Raw genomic sequence first — 19,155 nt, 5'->3', positions numbered from 1 at the left:
CTGGTGGGAACAAGTTGGAATAAGGGTGATTGGTTAGTACAAGAGGGGGATTCGTTTGAACTGATTGGTTTAAGCCACCAGGGGTGTACGTGCTGAACTACATGGTTTCCCAACATGTTATCAACCACCATAAACTACTGGGAGGGTCAACTAGCATCCCAGGTATTTTCCCTGTCTCATGCTGATTGGTGGTTGCTAGGGGGTTGCTATGGGTCCTTACCTAGCCAGGGACACCTGGCTCCACAGATCTCCTGTTATTTGTAGATAAACAACTCAGCAGGATGGGTATGTTTCTAGGAGTGCTCTGTGGGTCTTTCCAAGGACAAGGGTCATGCCCCCTTCCTTGGACAGGCTTTGCTCTGAGGTAGAGGCTGGTTTCTCAATGTCCAGTAGTCTGATTTAGTAGGTTTAGGAAAAGGCCCAAGAAAGGGGTGGGGGGGGGGATTTTATATGCATCTGACAGATAACTAGGTTTGAAAATGACTGATATTGAACAGTGCAGCCTAATCAAATCATAATGTGAGCCACAAACATGAGCAACATTTTCTAGTAGCATCATTTTAGAAAGAAAACAAAAATTGTTAATATTTTAATTTCTTAATTATATCATATATTTTATTTAAATCTGTAAAGGTCAGGCGAACGTTGAAGGAAAAGACCACCAAGAGACTGTCTCATGCAACAGCAAAGGGTTTATTGGGGGTCCAGCATGCTGGGGCTCCAAGCCTACCTCGAAGAGGTAAAGAGCAAAGAGCCCCGAGAACAGCTTGAGCAGAGCTTATATACATTCTTTGAAAAGGGCAGGGACTTCACATACAGCATAACAAATCACCTCATGCCGCGGGAAAATCAAACAACACCTCTAAAACATGATTAGCACATTCACTGGCGGGAACAAGTTAGGTAGGGGTGATTGGTCAGTACAAAAGGGGTATTCGTTTGAACTGATTGGTTTAAGCCAAGAGGGGTGTACGTGCTGAACTACATGGTTTCCCAACAGGTTTTCAACTACCATAAACTACTGGGAGGGTTATCTGGCATCCCAGGTATTTCCCTGTCTCATGCTGATTGGTGGCTGCTAGGGGGCTGCTATGGATCCCCACCTAGCCTGACTGAGTCAGGGACACCTGGCGCAGCAGATCTCTCCTGTAGATAAACAACTTAGCAGGGTGGGAATGTGCCTAGAAGTGCTCTGTGGGTTTTTCCAAGGACAAAGGCCATGTCCCTTCCTTGGACAGCTTTGCTCTGAGATAGAGGCTGGTTTTTCAAATCAATAAACCCCAATACTATCATTTCAATATGCAATCAAAATAATAATTACTAATGAGATATTTTACATGCTTTAAACTCATGCTAAGTCTTGAGAGGGTGTGTTTAACATCCATGGCATATCTATTTATACCTGCCCCACTCCAAGTACTCAAGACTCCCAATGGTTACTGGTATTGTTACCGCTGTTGACCGGTGACGAGTCCTTGCTTCCCCAGTGTTGAAGAATAACACCAAAGAAGCACGCCGAGGCAAGGTCAGAGTAGAAATTAGAAGTTTATTAAAGGACAGCAGAAAAGACTTCTCCCGGAGGAAGAAGGGGACCCAAGAGGTGGAATCCATGGAAGTGCGGTTGTCTCTCCATTTTATAGTTTCTTTCAGTGATGGAATGTAGGTGGGAAGGCCCAAGGGGTGGGACACAGGTGGGCCAAAGAAGTAGTCTGAGCAGGAAGGACTTCATTAACACTTCTTTGGGATGGACTTTGGCCTAGGGCCTTTTCAGGACTTCATTAACATTCCATGAGTTGTCCTGCGTTTCCTGGAATCATTCTCAGCCTGGCCTCCATTTTAGATTTCACTCGGTATTAGACCCGATTTATCTAACTACACTGACTACCTAACTTTAAATCTGGCTTCAGTATTCCCATGTTGTGAAGGGCAAGTATAGAATACAAAAGGGTAGACTGTCTTAGTGGTAGAGTCTGTCTTAATAATGGTACTGCATTTCAGAGGTTCATTACCACTAAGCTTTTAAGGAAAGAAGATAATTAGGAAGATCAAAACGAATGAAAGAGCATGGAAAATTCAGGATTAATATGACATTTAACTCCCAAGTTAGTGTATTATGAATTAATGAAACACATAAATATTCAAAAGAAAATAAGGAAAATTGATGCTCATGCACTCAAAATGGGATAAAGTTTTAGAATTGTTACTGGACAAGAGTAAAAAAAAAAAGTTGAATGCCATGATATTTTAGTTAAAAAACAGAATTCCCACAAATTTCATGTTCTCCTTTCAGGGACTCATGGTACAATGCAGTGTGGAACAGAAATACCTTTACAGAGAAAGTAAACTTCCTAGTGTAAAGAAGAAAGCAGAAGCAATTCCAAATGTTTTATGCTGTGCCCAACTGCATGCATTTATCACATTATCATGTTAGAGAAAACACATTTTGGAGGCTGAAATAATAAGTCTGAAAAAGAGCTTAAGATAGACTGTTGCACATTCTCCTCTGAGAATTCAAAACTAATTTTTTAAAAACTTCAACAGTAAAGTATTCTAATCAGGAATAATATCACAGCCCAAAATGCTGTAAGTAAAAAAAAATATTTGTGAAAGAAAGCTCCTTTATTCTATACCAAACATTTTTATCAATAAAAAAACAATGAGAATAGAACAAATTCAGTGTCAGAGATTATGCATGATGTACCAGATTGCAGAACTTTATTATACAGTATGTAAAAGATTCTATAGGGGCCCACTTTTTTATCTCAAGCTGAAAATTGTACCTACACATAAGTACATCATGTTTTCTAAATTTTTTTTTCACATTTTTCCTCTTACCCAATAACTACAAGTGACATAAAATTATCTTTTAAAGCATCTATAGACATTGATGAAATTCTAACAATTAACCTAAAACTGAATTCTTTAATACACAAATTCATAAACACTTGAAGGTGTTGGTAGAGCTCCTTCACCCGGGGCCTACATTTGGTACTGTTCATCCAACAGAAAATCACTGGACTTTCCCTGCTCTGTATCTACATTTTTGTTTAGGTAAAGTGGCCAAGGAAACTCAGAATCCAAATTAGAAAAAAGTAGTAACTTGAAGACATGAGCATCTGATTTGTATGTTTACATGCACAAGTCACAATAGCTACATATTAATGGTTAACAAATTAGTCAATTTTTCTGTAACTCTTTTAGGGATAGTGTTGCCAAAAGCTTGGTCCTTGTCCCTGATGCTGTAAGGGTAAAAGAAATTGAAGTTAAAGCGTAAAAGTTAAAGGGTAAAAGACCGGGTGTTGTAAAGTTTCTAAGCTGCAAGGTCTGAGTTAAATTTCTGTAGCTGTTAAGACAATGCTTGGAACTGCCCAGTAATAAGGGCTCTGTGTGGTCCCACATAAGCATTGCAGGGCCTGGACCAATCAGTTTAAATGTAACCCCCTCCTTAGGAATGACCTATCACTCCAGCCTGACCTGTTCCCGCCAATGAATGAACCAATCATGTTTAGGAGTTGTTATTCAATTTTCCCGCGCCTAATGATGACTTGTTCTGATGTATACAAAGCCCTCCGCCCTCCCCAAAAAGTGTACTTAAGCAGTGCTCAGCCCCTGCTGGGGCTCTGGGCTGCTTTCCCTTCTTGAGTGGGCACGGAGCCCCAGCATGCTGGTTCAATAAATCCCCCCTTCTGCCAATTGCGTGAGTGGTCACTTGGTGGTCTCTTTCTCCGACATTTCGCGGGATCCTTACAATGCCAATCTAATAAGGAGGACACGGTTTTGAGGAAACATGGGGGTCTCCTGTCCCAAAGGCTGTGATTCTGCTGTGATTCTGCCTATCAACAGGAACGGGGAGGGGAGATGTTGGAGGGGTTTAAAGAGGTGATTCAAAGGTTACATTCCATTCTCTGGAGTTATAATTCACTTGTTAATTTGGGACATAGTCATTTCTGAGATCTTCTGGTCCCATCCTCAAAGTCTGGATTGCTTCATTCCTACAGTGGGTGACTGCTCAAGAACAAATAACTCTGTCTATGATGGGGAAGAAAGGTCATCCTATTTCCCCTGAGATTAGGGAGGGGGAAAGATTAGGGAGGAGCAGAGAGAGAGGAAGAGAAAGAAACTTGTCCATTTTAAAGTTGAAATAGCAGAGCAGTATGGGTTATATTCAAAGCATAAAGTAGACCACTGTTACAACAGATCCAAAAGTTATTTGAAATCCCACCAATTAAGTTTTAATAAAGTAAAGAGATGCTCAAAATTTCTCTTTGATAGGCTTATAAATACTGTTATCAATTAATAGAGCCAACCAAAACAATACTCAGTTAAATAAACAAAGCATTACTGAGAATTAAAAGGGTCCTTTTATTAATATGCTGGTAGTTAGTGCAAATTTTCCCATAGATTAGTTTTTATTCATTCCCTCAACTCTCAATTTACAAAGACCTTTGTTAGGAACTACACTGAGTTAAGTCATTACAATAATTTGTTCATGTCCCACATGTAAGCACTGTGCACACTTGCAAATATAACCACAAGATCAATTTATAAACATTCAAAAAAACAGCTGGCTTTAAACACCATGTAAACTCTCTGAATGTCCAACTTGCTCCCTCCGTCACAGGTGAATGTAAAATTTTCTCCCAAAAATTTCTCTGCAACTGTAGGGCTTGTATATAAATTGCTTCTCAAATCCATCCTGGTGGCACCTTGGGTTTATTTATTTATTTTTCCTTCTGTTTATTTTGAGTTCCTCCGGCTGCATAAGTGCCCTCTCATTAATCCTCCACAGATGTCTGCCTCTTTAGAACTATTTTCTTAACACAGGTGAACCAATGGTAAAGGGATATAGGATCACAAGCTTGTCTATTCACCCTGTCATTTTCCTGAATGTCTCCTCTCAACTCAAATCTCCATTCTCCCTCTCTCATCCTGATTATGGCCTATGATATTACATTCTGATTTCATTCAGAAAAAAAATTAAAACAATAAGAAAGTACCTACCTGTGTTGCCAGCACCATTCTAACCTATTAACAACCTTATATAATTGATATGAAATGAGTTGGCTTGGTCTTATGCTTCTCGGCAAAGGTGTTCACCTATGTGGTACAGAACAGACCAGGAGAATACAATAGAATTAATCTGGATAGGAATTTTGTTAGGTAAGGATGATAAAGGGTATTGGAGACAAAGACAAATTAATTATAAAATTGAAACTGTGTCACATTCTATTTTTTACAACTCCCCAAAACATAGCTGCCTTATTGTCAAAGCCAGGGTCCTGCCAGTTCAGTAGAATGGCTCAGTCTTGGCAGACATCCCAAGAGGGCAGCACCATCATTAACTACAAATTTACAAATATATGCAGCTTCCTTTAATTATTCATTCTACATCTTACCTGGACACTTATCAAGAACTTCTTCTTTTCAACCCATACCAACACTTGGAGTAATGTGTTATCTTTTCAATATGCAAAGTAGTTTTATGTTTTATTTAATTCTTACATGGATTAGCCTAAGTTATAGTGGGGACAAAACTTTTCTCAGTCTGTATTATTCATGATCCCTGTCTTAGTATTCAATTATCATCTTTTCAGAACTAAAGAGCCCCCAATTTTGCCTAAATATTCATAGTAGTGTGAATCATATCTGGCATCCCCCAAGTTAAAACAGTACCACAGATCCTAATCACTTTCTCATTTTTAAGCACTGTTTGGACAAAACATGATATTAACATCATATTAGAGTTGGCACAATAGTACACTCCTGTAGTATAGCCAAAGCAGGAGTATCACTAAGTTGCCAGCCTAAGCAACTTAGGCTGACTCTGTCTCAAAATTTAGCAAGACTCTGTCTCAAAAATAAAAATAAATAAATAAATAAAATTTTAAAAAAGGGGTTGGGGATATAACTCAGTGCTAAAGCACAAAGCACCCCTGGGTTCAATTCCCACAACCAAAATTAAAATAATAAAATAAAACATGTTAATCATTGGGGAAGACACAGAAAGAAGAATGTCCCTACCCTGAAGAAACTCTTCATCAAATATGCAGCCTATAGGCTAATCTAGAATAAAAAAAGAGCCAGAGAAGATAAGAAAGGCACAAGGGGGAGAAGAACAAGAACAAAAGACAAGATTATCCAGATCTCATTGCTCAAAGACCTAAATGGCAATTGAAATAAAACTAAAAGAACCAACATCAAAGAACTTGGAAGGCAGATGGCCTAGACTTCAGAAATATTTAAATGAAAACACTTCAACTCATTTTGCTTCTTAGGTAACAAAAATGATCTACTGAAATAAAAAGTAAAACATTGTGTTAAGTACTCAGTGTGCAAGTAGTGTACAAAAACGCATGTTCTATTTGGAAAATGCTGTTCAGAGCAAAGTGACTCTAAAGAGCCACAACCAATGCCTTTAACAAGCATGCTATCTCCAGAGGCATAAAGCCACCGCTGAGAGCAGAAGCCAAGAACAGGAATCTGAACAGACATAACCTCCCATGGGGCAAAACAGCTTTCTATAATCTTTCTAAATAATCTTTAGACCAGCTTCTATGGACCCCTTAGGAATGGGGCCCTAATAAAGTCCATGGCCTATGAAACCTATTTATAAAACTTTTCTGAGAAGGTTACACAAATATATTGTCTCAGGCACTGTGTAACTAAAAGTTATAACCTATTCCTTAGGGAATATCTGAGTTTTAGCAGATCTTAAAACTATCTTTATGTAGGGTAGGGTTGTACAAAGGAAATGTAATCCAACTGCATTCTTTTAAAATAATATATGTGTATATATAATATGTATTTAAATCTGCTGTGATAATTCTCTATCATTGTAATAATAATCACTACTCTTTATGTTCCAGACACTGAGATAAGCACTTTATATACATCATCTCTCTTAATCTTCACAAAAATATAATAAGGCAGGTATTATTATAAAAAAAAAAGAATTGAGATTTATACAAGCTAATTCACTTCTCTGCTGCCTCACAATGACTAAACGGCAAAGCCAGGATTCAATATGAGCCCCCTATGATTAAACCAGTGTGTGTTCAACAAACACAATATAGACAGATAGATGGACAGACAGAAAGAGCCATTGCACTGCCCTCTTATCACTTTTCAAATGGATTAATATGGATACTGTAAGAACCTTTAGTCACCCGTGTGGTTCCCAGTGGTCAGCTCTACAAATACACCAAGAATATCTGTCAAATATTCCACTTCAAAGTTTTCAGTTTATCAAAAGAGTTGGAAATTGTTACCAGTGTCTGTGCTCACAATTATTGAAGAAAAAGAAACATGTAATACATTTTAAGCTTGGATATGCCTTCCCCACTATTTGTGGAGCCCAGAATAAACCTCTGACTGCATTATGATTAAACATCCATGGTTTTCATTTATTCAAACTCACACTCAGCTCATTATTTCTGATATAGTAACCCTGCCAGTGATATAAGCTGCCAAATAGTATACTAAATTTCAGGTTCACCTTTGGGTCTCTGGTGAACCCATAAAAGCTATATTTATGTATTTGATAGCCTCAAATTTTAATGGAAAAAAGAGTTAGCATATTAATAAAACGTTCTGTTTAGTACACACAAGTCAAATGCATGCCATTATAGAAAGGTTACTTTCTCAAAATAGAATTTTTAAAGCAATCATTACCCAAAGCAGATTATATGCAGACATGAGGAAATTAAAGCTCAAAGGTTAATTAAAATGATCTACAGAAATCTATGGTTTAAAGGTAAGGTTTGGAGAAATATTGTCCAAATCAAACTTCCAAGAACACAGAATTTTAAAATAAAGACAAAGTTGAAATGCAACTCTTCAAAACAATCCTTTGACTACTTTCTTCATTAAAAAAAAAGAAAAGATCTACCATAGGCATGAAAAAACAAAACAAAACAAAAAAAACCCTTCTATTTAGGTCTTTATTTTCTCCTCTTTTTCTTAATTTTTATTTTCCAGGTACTCTGTTAATAGCTGGTTAAACTTCCTGAAAGAACCTAAGAAAGACTAAGTTTTTTGCAAACAAGAAACACGTATATTTATTTGGAGATATACTTTTAAAGTATGTCAGACAAATATATCCAGTTTGCACATTATGACCTGTGTTCCTTAGATGCTGCCTCCACAAGAAGAGGTACCAAATTGGATTCTACAAAGGAGCCAAGGTCTTGAGGCCTATGGGTTTACTGGTATATTATTTTCTCTCCTGCACTGACAGTTGTAGCAAATGCCTCTGAGTAGTTTATATTCATATATGTATTTTTGTTGACATGAAACCCATGTTCCTTATTTATTAATACCTACTTAGAAACCTACAAAAAAAGATAAATAAGTAGTGTTCTTAGAAAATTACTACTTCATAAAAAAACTAAGATTAAAAATCATACAACTGTAAAGCCAAGCTCTTTGTTACACATGCCCAGCTTTCTAAATCCCATAAAAATCTCAACATCTGACCCATTTCATTTTTACAGGGAAAGAACTATTACTCTGGAAAATATGCGTAAAAATTTGCAGCATTCAGAGGCATTAGACAGTTTTACTTCACATTTGTTTCCTGTGTACCGTACATAGGAAACACACATTCCTATGTCCACACACGCAGTAGCACCTGCTGCTACAACTCTACTCTCCACCAGTTCCCAGCCTTCTCTTTTTAGAAGGGACTGAGTTGAGCCTCTTTTCTGAACCACTGAAGTAATGCTGCCATCTCCTGTTCAGTGCACTGAAGATAATGAAATTACCCTCCAAGAGAATGGAAAGAAATTTTTTAAGAAATTTTATACAAAATGATAATGCTATATTAATTTTTAAATTTAATATTTTTAAGTAGTAGTGATTTTAGAGAAGTTTTAGAGTCTTAATATAAACATTAAGTTGGCAATTCTTATTTTTTATGAATCTTATTCTGCTATTACCTAAATTTCAATCATTATCTTTTACAATATAAACATAAAACATTAATGGAAACCAATTGAATGGATATTGTTAGCTTACTTCAGAAACTAAAAAGTACTGGTGTACTCACAGAATGTTTATAGTCATTATTCCTGATAGTCTTTACTGACATAAACATGTCAGTTGACAAAACATAATCCTTCTACAATACCAAATATTATAATCTTCAACAAAATGACAAATCCTATAACCAGTCAGTATGCCCACTTGTTTAAAGGCTTCTTGGGGCATGCCCTGAGAGTGGGGCTCTGTCTTCTCAACTGGAAAATGATCCAAACTTGATCATTTTGAAGGTCTCTTCCATTTAAAAACTGATTCTACTACAGGTAGAGTGTGCAATGGAAAATATTGTCAGATCAGGACTTAATTCTTCCTAGGCAAGAGACAGCATGTTTTCCAGAAACATAGAAAGGTCACATTTTTGTCAGGCCACATAATTACTTCTAGAAAATAACACAACCAATGGTGATAATAGAAGCAAGATGGATATTGACTCTCAGGAAAATAATTGATCACAATTATCATTAATGTTTATGTTAAGTGACAATATTAAAGAATTTCACTTATGTCATTATAAAGCATACTATAATAGTTTGCTTTAATTGCCTTTATTTTGTATAATTTAGCAATAGCTAACTTTAAGAGGTAATTATGATGGATCTGATACATGTTTTTTTTTTTTTTTCCCTCAAACATCACAAATGGTTAGTCTTTATTTTTTCAAGTACTGAAGATTAAACCCAGGGGTGCTCTACTATGGTGCTATGCCCTCATCCCTTTTTATTTTTTATTTTAAGACAAGGTGTCACTTAACTACGAAGGCTGGCCTCAAACTTACAATCCTCCTGCATGAGCCTTCTGAGTCTTTGGGATTACAGGCATGTGCCACTGTGCCTCTGCCTGGCACTTAAATGGTTAGTTTTAAATAGAGCCTACAATAACATAAGTCCCTTCCTAGTAAACTCTATCCGACATACTGAAATTGAACAAGGAACAATTTGGGAATTCCTAAGAGAGCAAAATAAAATTTTAAAAAGTGTCCTTTTTGACATAATTATTTAACTCTTGTTATCAAGGCCTCAAGACAGAAATCAAAGAATCACAGGATTTCAGAATTATGTAACAAAGTTAAAATGAGACAGTTTCCAGGTTATACCATTCAACTCTATGGGGGTTTGTTTTTACCTACATGTTATTTCCATGTTAAAAGGATTTTTGCTTGTTTTTTTTCCAATCTAGGTAAAGTAACATAAATATTAAATGTACCATTTTCCTTAAACAAATATTTCCATTTTTCATCCAAACTAGCTTTCTAATAGACAAGCAATAATTATGAGATACAATGTAAAGTTTTAATCTATGTATACTGTATAGAAAGACAAACTAATTAACATATCCATTACCTCACCCATTTCTGCCTATAATTTTCAAATCTGAGTGCCTTACCAGTAGTATAGAGTCAAACTGCACAGGTAGGATAACATATTTTACTTGGCTACCTTAAGAAAAGTTTTCAGAAAAAAAAAAAAAAAAAGAAAAGTTTTCAGGATGATAAAAGTATAAATCTGTGGATAGGCAATTATTCTAAGCACTTTTCATTTTGATAAAATGCCACTTCAGTTAAGAATATCTGTGATCATCACAGAAAACAACTATTAGAGTTCTACTCAAAGCAGTATAAGTAGAATCAGTCAAATAATATTCAATTTATTAATGCTTATTTTCCTTTTCTTTTTTTTTTGAGAGAGAATTTTTTTAATATTTATTTTTCAATTTTTGGTAGACACAACATCTTTATTTTATGTGGTGCTGAGGATCGAACCCAGCACCCCACGTATGCCAGGCAAGCGCGTTACCACTTGAGCCACATCCCCAGCCCCAATTAATGCTTATTTTCAACTAATGATTTACAATATCAAAAGATGCTGACCTTCCAAAATAAAAGATAAATGCTGGCATTTTTTAAAACTTTTTTTAAGAAAATAATGAGAATGGATTTAAAATACAAAAGAAATTCTTTGTACTAATTTATAATGACCTGAATATGTCTTCTTTCTTTTTTCCCCTCCTACTCTCCCTCTTTTCTGTTTTCTCCATGCTCCCCAGCTTTTCTCTTTCCTCCCCCACAGAAATATTGCTTACTTTTAGAATGTTACTTGCATTGGCTACAAATAAACTTTGAACCCTTGTTTCAAAATTGTTGTTATGCTAGGGGGCACTGGATTCATTGGTCAGGCAGATTTCTGGTTCATTAAAGGTTCTGTTGTTTCCCATTGCTATGGCAGAGAAACACTTCAGCAATTTAACTACAATGAAGAAATTTCTTTTAAGATCACCTCATTTCTTGTCCCTTTTTTTTTTTTTAAAGAGAGAGAGAGAGAGAGAGAATTTTTTTAATACTTATTTTTTAGTTTTCGGCGGACACAACATCTTTGTTTGTATGTGGTGCTGAGGATCGAACCCGGGCCGCACACATGCCAGGCGAGCGCGCTACCGCTTGAGCCACATCCCCAGCCCCTTCTTGTCCCTTTTTTAACTGCAACCCAAAAACAGTTTCAAACTGTGATCGAATATTAAACTTATATCTGTGCTGCCATCCATTCCCAGCATGCACAGATGGCAGCAGTACAACAACCCAAGATGCTCTAAATGAGATATGCTTCATAAGACGGGCGTGAGGTAGCAAAAAAGACATTAAAGGGTGCTTTGGATGCCTTAGTCAAGCTGTTAAAAAAAAATCTAAAAGATTTAATATGTATCATTTTCTCTCCACATGGAGCTCTGAATTCTGCTTTTACACTTTAATATCTTTCTTTCATGTTATCATTGTCATTTTTTATTTTACAGTATAATTTTCTAGACTCTACATGACAGAAAAAATAGAACAACATATTTTCATTGAATTGGATGATTTTATTTCAAAACACAACTTTTGGGGAGAGGTAGAAAAGTCTTTAATTTCTTCTTAAAAATTATATATGTATTCCCTCCTCAAACAATGGCCAACGGCATCACTTTATGGCCCACGTGTGTCAAGTACCTCCCAGCAAGACACAACACACACCCATTTAGTAAAACATCTGCTGACCCCTAGAATTCACCAACTTTATCCAACATCACATCTGAAAGAGAAGACAGGGTTTTATATTTGTACCATTTTGTATGTTAATATTTTATTTTCCCCTTATGGATCTCATATTTATTCATTTTTATGTGCATTTTGTTCCTTTTAACCTGGTGGCAGCACTGTGAAATATCACAGGCCTTTTACTCAGTATTTCTCTAACAAGCCAACCAGGTACAAACAGGATTTTTATATCCGTTTGTAAATTTTAGTGAGGGGTGATTGAGTTGAGAGAAGGAAAATAAAAAGACAAATACTACATTTGTGTAATGTTTAATTCACATCACTTGTACAATACTATGTTGTTGGCATATGTCTCAATAAATAGGCTTCAAAAAGGAATTATTGCAGTGTAAAAATAGTTTCCCTGAATTCATGTGCTTTTTACTATTCCCAGGTCTCAAAATGGCTTTTAAAATTATTTTTTCAGACTCTTAGAGCCATGTACCCCATATTGTGATAGGATATGTTTCTCTGCCCTGCTCCCTAGAGTGGAACTGCAAAGAAGAGAAGTTGAGACAGCTTGGCACCATATTAGTCTGAAAGAGGCCAATCTAAAAGATTCACTTCTGTTGCCAGAGAGAAAAGAACATGAAAAAGTAAAAGGTTAAAAGAAGGTTGAGGAGTCTAAGCCTGAAAAGAAAGGCCAGAAACAAACAGGTCAAACATACTCATCTGATGAAAAAGCCTAGAGCACTGATCCACCCAAACACTGCTCTAGGCACTGATGCTACAGCACAGAATATAGTCCATGCTGCCATGAAGCAACTATGTGGAGATCACAACCTCCAAAGAACACCACTTGCCTTGATAATCCAAATTATGCCCTTTTTCCAGAATAGTATTTTTCTGGAAGCTTTTTTCTTCAAGTAGCACCAGGTATATTCTCAACAAAGAAAAAATCTTAACAAAACATCATTCCACTATTATAGATCAAAACTATTCCTTGAAGGAATATGTTGTAGAGTCGATTTTCAGTTGAATATAAAATAACTGTAGTAGGGTTGGTGATGTAACTCAGTGGCACAGCATTTGCCTAGAATTTCCAGGAGGCCCAGGGTTCAGTCTCCAACACTACCAAAAAATAAAATACATTCAGTAGTAGCTGGGGGGATGAGGCAGGAGGATTATAAGCAAGTTCATAGCCAGCCTCTGCAACTTAGTGAGGCCTTTAGCAACTTAGCAAGACTGCTTTAAAAAAAGGGGAGGTGGGAGCAAGGGATGTGGCTCAGTAGTCAAGTGCTCCTGTGCCTCTGAGGTCAATTCCTAGTACCAAAATAATAATAATAATAATAATAATAATAATAATAATAATAATAATAATAATTCAGTAACCTCAGCTGACAGTCTATCAAAGCACATTTAAAAATGCTACTCTGTACTGACCTCACTAGCTAAAAAGTGTGCATTCTGTAATGAAGTTTAAGATGTTCAATCTGACTTGAAAACCTGGAATAAGTCCTCAAAATTCATGCTTCTTACAGACAGACAAAAGTTTAAATAGTCTAAAATATGATTAAGAAGTACGCACTAACAAGGAAAAAAGTCCATGATATTGTTAAATGAAAAAATAGCAAGTTATGAGCCACTATTGAAATAAAATTTCATTCTTTTTAAAAAATGGTAAAACTTAATTAAAATTATCCTAAAGGGAGAAAAATCAACCAGCAAAAACAAAACTATGTACTATTTAGACAATTAACATTTGCTAATGTTTTAAAAAATTTTTTTAAAGAGAGAGTGTGTGTGTGAGAGAGAGAGAGAAATTTTTAATATTTATTTTTTGTTTTCGGCAGACACAACAGCTTTGTTTGTATGTGGTGCTGAGGATCAAACCCGGGCCGCACGCATGCCAGGTGAGCGCACTACCGCTTGAGCCACATCCCCAGCCCCAAATGTTTTAAATTACGTTGATCTTTAAAAGGATTAAAAACTTTTCCAAGATTAAATATGATAGCTCACCAAAGGGATCTCACAATAAGATCCACTTACTTCTGAATTAGGATGAGAAAGGGAAGAGCCCAATTGCTTTTCATTACTATATGGTTTATGGTATGCATCCATTGAAAATCAACTGTTTACATTTTTTAATTTCTGATTTGTATTTCATTCAGATAACATTGCAAATTAAAATTGGTGAACTTTGAAGAAAGAAAAAAAGGTAATATTAGTGGTTTCTTGAATTCTAATTGATAATTATTAATAAGTAATGCTTTATTTATAAAATGTCTTTAAACTATTTCATATCATAATTAGAAATAGAAAATGCTGTGCAAATAATGCTAGTTCAATGGCTTAAATATTTAAGTGGTCTCAAGGCAATGCTAATATCAGGATTTTTGTTTTGTTTTGGGCTGTGGTGGGGATTGATCCAGGGGCCTTGTTTGAGTGTGGTAGGCAAGATCTGTACCCACTCCTAATCCTTAATTAGGTCTATTTCAAGATATAATTATTATTTTTAGAAGCTTTTTATTCAATTCAACTCAAATGATGATTCCATGTATAAAAACAAATGCCACCAAAATACTAAATGAAACCTCAACAGTGGCCTGTGTTCTCTCATCCTATCACCAGGAGAATTCTGGAAAACTTAAAAAGAATGGGAGAAGAATCTTCTAGGAAGAACTGCTGTAGTTGCTACTCTTTGTTTTTCAGGTTCCATACCTGGGACCAGCCTCATACTGCCCTCTGCTGGCTTGGTATGAATTCAATATTCAAGTGCAATTTTATTAAAAAGCCAATAAATTTATTCATAAAATAAAATGTTTTAAAATTTATTATAGTAAGGGCACTGAAATTAACCCCCAAAACATATTGCAGCATTACTTTATTAACTAAAAGATTTCTTACTACAAAAATAATACATGTTGATTAGAGCAAAGAAAAACAAATGAGAAAATGAAAAACCAAAATGCCAATCTTTGTAGAAATAACTGTTAACACATTGATGTATATCCTGCGAATCTATTCTCTTCTGTACTGGCACTCAACTTTATATTCTTTCATCTCCTCTTTTTGTGATTTTTCAAAATGCTAGCCTATTGCATATGTTTGAATGTTATAAAAATATTCATATTAAAATATGGTCTTCCACACTTTCCATTATTATAGCACCATAATATCCCAGGGATTTTCAACTTAATAATTCTCCTCCTCCAACCAACAGAATTATTACTAACAGCTGTGATTAATACATTAGCGCTATTCCTTTTTTTTTTTTTTTTTTTTTGGTGGTGCTGGGAATTGAACCCAGGGCCTTACAGGCATGCACTCTACCAACTGAGCTATATCCCCAGCCCTACTCTTATTCTTTTATTGGTAATTGATCTAATAAATGTGTTTTCTTAACTAAAGACATGCTGAATTAATGCTGTATAATTTCTCTCTCCCTTTATCATCAAAGAATGAAAAGTTAATAGAACCTCATGGATTGGCAAGTCCATAGAAGGACTACTAGGATACTTTACATGTTTTATAGTCAGTTTGGCTAGCTCAAAATTAAAACAAACAAAAACAACAACAAAAAACACTTGAAAGAGTATAAAAACACTTTTCTGTCTCTTCTCTGGTACATTTCCCTCCCAAAGCTAATTTGAAAAAAAAAAAAAAAAAAACCAAATTAGGAATGTGATCATGAAGATGGTTACTGAACATGGAATAAAAATAAATATTCCTAAGGGGTATATTTCATGAAAAGTAGGAGAAAACTTAGAAAATTGTCCTGTCGATGTAGGTTCATTGTTCTTCCTGCTTTCCAAGCCTTTCAAGCATTTTACCACTGAGCTATACTCCCATCCCCTTTTCTTAAAATTTTAAGACAGTGTCTGCTAAATTGCCCAGGCCCCAGTAGCTGGAATTTCAGATATGCACCACCAGGCTGTTTGTAATGCAACTTTAATTAACTAACCAAGATTAAGCTATAGAAAAGAAGCTGACTGGAACATATCATTCTCTTAATTTGTTTCAGCTAATGCTCTTATGTAAAGTGAAAGCCATGATTATTTAAAATAATTTGATTTTTTTTTTTCTTTTTTTGGCCTGGGGAGCCTTAGTCCTAGTCTTCTGAACACTCTTGATGTGGTGGGCTTGCACTTTTAAACTCCAAACTCTAAATGCTTGTTCACCCTTTTAAAGACGAGTCTTCAACCCCAAGCATCCCTCCACCCCGAACACATGGCAACAGCATTGAGTCAGACTTCTAACAAGTTCCTCAGGGAAGGAAACCTTGCTTCCTTCTGTCTTGGGCACCTTCTTAGTCCACCATGCCACTAATACTGCTTATTTGAATTTATCACTGAAGTTCTATTCTCTTGGCTTGCAAGCTTTCTGAAAATGCCTAGCTGGGAGGACAATGCCCTACCTATCTCAGCTGGCAACCTGCTCCATTCTGAGCCTGGAGTGGAGAAAGCTGTGACCTTGTTTCCCCTCCTTTGGACATACTCCCTTGCCTTTACTATTAGATCTCAGGAGTGCTTCTGCTTAATTATCATATTCCTTGAATCTAAGTCTTTGTATTAAAAGAAAACTCAAGTATGATTAAAGCATAATATATGTGGAAAAATATTAAAGTTCCATTTTAAGGACTAGAATATCCTTAGCATGACTAACAGATGTTCCAGAGGTTTTCTAGGGCTTATAACACCTCTGCCTATAAAATGGTTCGACTGCCTCAATAATCCAGTTACAGACTGACAAATTCTTGTTTTAAATATACAGCATAATACAGCCTTTTTAAAAGTTCTATGTCGATGTCCCGACTCATTTTTAAAAGCATTTAAAGTAGCTTATGAGAAATACATAAATTTTAATAAAATCAGAACCAAACAACAGTTAAGAACAGAAAGAAATGGAATACTAGGCTTGGAGGACTTTTGTTGTTACCAGGGATTGAACTGAGGAGCACTTAACCACCGAGCCAAACGCCAAGGCCTTTTTTTTTTTTTTTTTGACAGGGTCTGGCTAAATTGCTTTAAGCCTTGCTAAATAAATTACTAATGCTGGCTTTCTTTAAATTTGCAATCCTCCTGTCTCAGCCTCCGGAGCCACTGGGATTACAGGGATGTACTACCAGGCCCAAGTGGCTTGGAGGTTTCTTACAGCCAATATAAACAGGACTCATCAGTCTGCCCATTTGAGCGTGAAAATATTACCAAGCACTTGGAGACATTTTATTCAGGGTACAAAAGGGAAACACTCAGAGCACACACAGCAACCAGTTTCATAAAACTATTTTTACCAGGCTGGGGATGTGGCTCAAGTGGTAGCACGCTCGCCTGGCACGCGTGCGGCACAGGTTTGATCCTCAGCACCACATACAAACAAGATGTTGTGTCCACCGAAAACTAAAAAAATAAATATTTAAAAAATTCTCTCTCCCTGCTTCTGTCCTAACACTAGAGCTTCCATGGGCTCCCTGGTGAACCCTGTTTGTTCCACATAGAAGTCACAAATCACATGGACATGATCACTTTTAACAATTGAGACTGGTTAGGATGAGTAACTGACACCCAGCATGAAAATCATCCAGATAATGCATAAAAGCAGTTGAGGATGCCAAAGGGCTCTGGCCAGGGAAGTTGCTACCAAAGACTGATGGTCGAACACTTGGACTCTGGTACATACCAAATAGCTCTTGCTTTTCCTTTAACAATGTTCTTAAGGTGACTAAATAAGTTCACTTCAGTGAAACGTAAAAAACTTGAGGTGCACATGGGCATTAACAAGCTCTCTGAATGCAGAGTGAAAACATTTGGATCATAGGAACCTATGGATGTTACAAGAAGGCTGCAAAAGCTGAAAGTGGTGGTGCATACCTGTATTCCCAGTGACTCAGGAAACCAAAGCAGGAGGGAGTTCAAAACTAGCCTCAACTACTTAGCAAGTACCTGCCCAATTTATCAAGACTGTCTCAAAATACAGTGTAGCTCAGTGGTTAAATAGCCCTGAGTTTAAAGCTGGGTACAATAAAGGCTACAGAGAAATAAACAGACTGAACTTTGGGAATTACAAACAAGGCAAAGCATGGCAAAGGACAAAGTGGTGATAATAAACCCTTGAACATAGCAAGGACAAAAAGGTAGAGATGCTAGGTGATGAAGACTTAAATTTTGACGAACCTACAAAAGACATTAGAATAAGCACTGCTAAGGCACAGTGGCACATGCCTGTAATCCTAGCAGTTTGGGAGGCTGGAGCAGGATTGAACAAAGACAGCCTCAGATTTACCGACAAAATGTGGATGTGGCTCAGAGGTTAACTCCCCTGGGTTATTAAAATCAAAAGGGGGGTGGATATTGCAGCTAAATTGTTGGACATGAAAGCATCAAAATAAGACAGGTGCAACCAACCTATAGGTTCAACTGACATAAGATTAGATCATTTCAGCATTGTTCTGAAACCAGACTGACACTTCAAAAAAAAAAAAATACACCAAAATTCCAAAACTAGGTGAGAAGTCTTAAGGCAGTTGTAAATTGGATCCAAAGCTTTCAAAAAGAGGCAGTGGACCTTACATTTCAAAATATTTTTTGTGTGGTGCTAGGGATTGAACCCAAGGCCTTGTGCACATAAAGCAAGCACCAACTGGGCTACATCTCCAGAACTCAAGATAAATTTTGAAGCATTCCTAAAAGCCACCAAATCAATCTCCCACAAAAAAATGCATCCCAACCTCCAATGATCCAGACTGCCAAGGCTAGAGTGTACATTTTCAGGAAAAGTCAGCACCTAAACATGCTTGGAAAGGTTTATTTATGTATTAATTTATGTATAACAGTTGAGGAAACAACCACCATGAACACCATGTTCATAGAGCTCAGTAAGCTCTCAGCTAAACTGGTTAAGCTCAGTGCAACAAGCATTCAATACATATTTGGCTCATTTAAAACCTTAAGCCACATGCTCTTAATCAGAAACTTAACATAAACTTGAATATACTGGTCAATTTTTGAGACTGGGTTATGTTGAAACATCTCTTGCTTCAGTGACCAAATCTTAGATAAAAGTTAACTAGGATATCATGCATTTGTAGCATCCCACAGCCACCCATTTGTTAA

Source organism: Marmota monax, unplaced genomic scaffold, assembly GCF_021218885.2.
Source record: "Marmota monax isolate L192 unplaced genomic scaffold, Marmota_monax_Labrador192_F-V1.1 WCK01_AAM20220418_F8-fsc00030, whole genome shotgun sequence".
NCBI lineage: Eukaryota > Metazoa > Chordata > Mammalia > Rodentia > Sciuridae > Marmota > Marmota monax.
The sequence above is the reverse complement of the archived record's forward strand: the minus strand, read 5'-3'. Positions refer to the sequence as shown.